The sequence below is a fragment of the Montipora capricornis genome, chromosome 4 (genome assembly GCF_036669925.1).
Source record: "Montipora capricornis isolate CH-2021 chromosome 4, ASM3666992v2, whole genome shotgun sequence".
Classification (NCBI taxonomy): Eukaryota; Metazoa; Cnidaria; class Anthozoa; order Scleractinia; family Acroporidae; genus Montipora; species Montipora capricornis.
In genome coordinates, this window is record NC_090886.1 from 23,447,460 (window position 1) to 23,452,066 (window position 4,607).

General features: G+C 39.7%; 1 pseudogene; it reads left to right on the forward strand.

Moving 5' to 3' along the window:
- Window positions 1–3,190: 3,190 nt before the first annotated feature.
- LOC138044822 (uncharacterized) overlaps window positions 3,191–4,607 on the forward strand; it is a 2,872-nt pseudogene continuing 1,455 nt past the window's right edge.

The following is a 4,607-nucleotide window of genomic DNA, read 5'->3' on the forward strand; positions in this document are numbered from 1 at the left end:
TTGCCAGTGAAGCGATGACAGCGGTTAGCGAAGGGGAGAACACTCAAGAGGTGAGGTCACTGATGTCTCGTGAGGTTAGGAGTGTGTACTTAATAACATACAGTCGAGCTGACTTGGAAGTGGTGGCAAGTAGAGAAGAATTTTCACGCCTTGTTTTGGATAGTTTTGCCAACGCCGATCCCTGTACGCATTCAGAGGTTGTTCAGTGGGTTTGCAGCAAAGAGGCTCATAGAGATGGCGGTTATCATTTCCACATGGCCGTAGAATTAAATGCATGGCGCCGTTGGCTAAGAGTACGTAATTATCTTGAGGAGCGACACGGAGTGAAAGTACATTTAGCAACAATCACCATAATTATTACTCCGCATGGCAGTATACTACCATAGAGGATTCCTCTTATCTGCAATCCATAAATCACCCCGATTTAACGAACGCCTCTCAGCCACACACGAGTAGAGCCAGTCGAACGCGTACAAGACCTGCTGAAGGAAATTATCCCTGCACCAAGCGCAAGAAGTCGCGTAAATGTTTAAGTATTTACGACGTATCCCAAGTAGTAGTTCAAAAGGGGATAAAAACTCGTTTACAACTTCTTGCGCTAGCAAACCAGTAGAAAAACGAAGGAAAACGCGACTTAGCCCAATTTATTGGAAACCGTGGAAGCAAAGCCATTGATGAAGCCCTCTCTGTTGGGTGGGAGTTTGAGAATGCGGAGGCAACCCTTCAAAGAAGTCAATTGAGTAGAGTTGAGGTCCTTTATGGCTGTCTGGGAAATGAGTGCGAGCCTGGTTGTGGGGGGCAGTGGATACGAATGGCTAATGAAGTTCTTCTGCAAAACAATATACCCAAGAATAGATTTTTCCGATGCTGTGCGTACTCTCCTGCAAAAGGGCCGTGGGAAATACCGAAACCTGTATCTCAAAGGTCCCTGCAACTGTGCCAAAACGTTTTTATTGAACCCACTGAATGACGTTTACAAACCCAGCGTCTACAACGTTTGCTTGGATAGGAGCTGAAGAAGCGGAAGTAGTATTCTTGAACGACTTCCGGTGGTCCGCGCAAATAATTCCTTGGCATGACTTTCTCATGCTTCTGGAGGGCCAGGAAGTGCACTTGCCTGCGCCAAAAACACATTATAAACATGACATTGCTTTTAAAGGAGACACCCCGATTTTTTGCACCAGCAAAGATGAACTTTCTTTTGTCCGAGGAGGAGTCCTGGACCAAAGGGAAACAGATATGATGAAGGTTCGATGGCGAGTATTCTCTCTATACTACCAGATTCCAGAAGAAGAGCAACGCTCCGTTCCATCGTGTGCCCGTTGTTTTAGTGAACTTATTTTTCCACAGCATGATTAAACTGAAATTGAATTAGTATGCAAATTAAATCTTGTGTGCAAAAGCGATTATTATCGATTCATCGTGCGATTCACCAGACATACTTTAGCTCGATATATTGGGAAAAACGAGTTTCCAGGCATTAAAGCGATCCTATCCCGAGGTTGTGTTCAAAACTAGTTATTAAAGATAAATTGGAATAAATCCCATAGCATTTCATGCTATTGCGACACGGTTCACCATGGTGAATCGTCTGTTTAAAGAATCGAATTGTTTATCTTTCACCTTACCAACGATTCACCATGGTGAGCCGTTGAGATTCACGATTCCAAACGATGTCATAACATACAGGTGATTGGAAAAGTCTAATTACGTTTTCATATTTTCAAGTCTATTTTTACCTATCTTGTAACAGGCAGTAGACGGACAGCATTTGGAAAACATTCATTGAGTTACTTCACCATTGTGCACTCATAAGTTAATGTAATTAATGCGGGGCTTACATTATTATCCTTTTGGCCCCTACAGGGGTATGGTGATGTCGAGTAAAACCAAAAAATGAACAATATGAATGAAAGTATCGTTTTGCGTCAGTAACAGGTGCTGTTATCCATTAGCCTAATATTTTCAGGCTTTGAGTCAGAGTGTCTCGAGATCAGACCGCCACACCATTACGGACGAGCTGTTCTTTTGCTTAAACTGATTTGGTTACTATTGAAGAGTAAAACGTGTTCTGCTGCTGTGATATATTTACACAACTAATTTGAATCCTTAATTAATATTTTATACGCTTGCCGTTGCTCTTGATAACCATGTCAATCCGTTTGGGCATAGAGCTTATTAAAGTGTTCACAGTCTCAACGGGTACAGACAAAAATGTATTTATCACACGAGTTTGAAACTGTTGAAATGTTTCACGGCGTATATTGCCTTGCACAGCTTGATTCCTGAGCTTCCTGCCAACTATTGAAAACAAATTTTCAATGCAAGCCAGATCTGGAGATCTTGGGCACAGTTTAATTAATGTGCTGTTGGTGTGTTGCATTGCAGCTCTTGCTAAAGATGAATTTTGAGAAGGATCTCCATCTTGGACAAAAAGGCGCCTGCTCCCTTTGCCACCAACGTGAAAGAGCCTGTGAAAATTGGCATCAATGAATGATGCGAAATATCTCCCACTCATTCTTTCATATGGCTCACAGCAAATAACTCCCTTTTCATAGGAAATAGCGACTATTAATCTCAACACTTTTCCTCCTGTTCCCTCTTTATGACCTTTAGCAGTGCATCCCAGGGCCAAGCGTTCCGATTTCTTTCTCCACACACGAGCCTTCGGTACACTTGCCTGATCTAGTGGATTTCGCTTGTGTGTGAAACCCGTACCATCTAAGTAGAAGCCAATTTCTTCCGTCCAAACATTTTCACTGTAATTCTGTTTCATGTGTTTCGCAAACCGCAATTTTGACCACCCGTTCTGTTTTTGGCCACCCATGCAAAGATTTGTGGGTATTTCTCAGGCCCATTTGACAGTCGACTTTGAAGAGGTCTAGTGCCTAAATTTGACAGCCACGAGATTTGTGTTCTTCGCCATTTGCAAAACTACAAGGTAAGCTTTAATTTGATACCAAATTCGACTATTTTAGGGACATTTTCGATTTTTTTCCTTTAGGTGAAGGTAGAAGATGACTAGTATTACTTTCTGGAGATTATTTGGCTGTGTTTGTGGTCAATTTTACCTCTTTTAGTGTCGATTTACGCTAAATGAAAACGATAGGATTTTAGCCAGTTGTATTGACTATTGACATGCAAAATTTGCTTGACATTGATCTTGTTTTGCTAAAGTTACACCGGCGAGATGTCATCACATTATCCCATTGGAGAGTGGGCACGGCAGAGAAAGAAGAAACGACAGGTTTTAGTTGAAGCGAATAAGTCTATTCAAGAATTGGAAGGAAAAATTACAGAACTGAAGAGAAAAGTAAGTTAGGTAATTAATGCTGTAAAAAAATTATTTTTGGTTTTGTGATTACCTATTAATACTCAGATTTTTTTATCGAAGTAGTATTTTCGATTTGAAATGCAAAATTTAAGATCACAAGTGTATTATTTGTTTTACAAATATAATATTGCATGCTGATAAATATCTTCTTTACCAAATAATAATGATGAGTAATTTCTTAGAGATCGATCTTGCAATAAAAACAAAGAATAAAAATCATAAGCACTTGACAATTAACTCGGAGTGGTCGAAACGTTGTGATTTTTTTGCATTACTTTCCTAGAGGCTGATATGATATCTTAAATCAGTAATAAATAAGATGTTGTAGGAGACATGCACTTGTGAAAAATATTTATGCAGAGCCGTAATTACAACAATTCAGTATTTCGATGTTTCAAATAATTTTATCAGATCGTTATTTCAGTGTTTAAAATTCTAAAGTCACCCTTCCTTTTTTCTCTCTACAGCGAGGGTTATTAGACAATGAAATAGTGCATCTGCCAAGAGGACAACATGTTGTAATGCCAACCACTCTAGATGAAAACAACAGTGACAAGTGTGTTGATTTGTCACACAACATTTCAGCTAAGAGAAGAAAGCTTACATATGATTCTGCCAAGAAAATTCACTCTACACCAAGTACAGAGCCTGAAGTTCAATGTGCAACTGCCAATGGACTTTGGAGCACCTTAGTAACAAATTGTAAAACTAAAGTAGTCACTGGCATACTTAAAAAGTTAAAAACTGTTTGTAAAGCAGTTGTACCACAGCTTGTGGCTAAATCTGTAGCTAAATTTGAAAAGTCCTCAAAGAATTTTCTCAGGTCTGTAAGTGTGCTATACAAGGGTGGAATTCTTAGCAAGAGAAAGTATTGTAATATTAGATCTTCAGAAATATTTGATTATGACATCCCAGCAAAGAAGCGAAAGCACACAGAGTTTGAAGAGGGTTGTAGATTACCTGCACTTGTACCTTACAAAGAGTTGATGAAATTTATAGAGGTACAAAATATTGGAGAACTTAATAGCATACCGCAGGCCCCTGCTGAAGGTCAAGTAGAAAAGGAAAATGAAGAAGTTAATAGAAACTTACTGCCAGTGGTCCCTGGTTATTATATTGACCTTAAAGAGCGTTTACTCCAAATGGCAGACCTCTACCTTCACATAGATAGCCATATACCTAATTTTCTCACATGGTTTGGTAAAGAAAAGGGTCATTTTCTAGTAGCAGTTGGCGCAGATGGTGCCCCTTTTGGTAAGGCTAATGAGGCTTG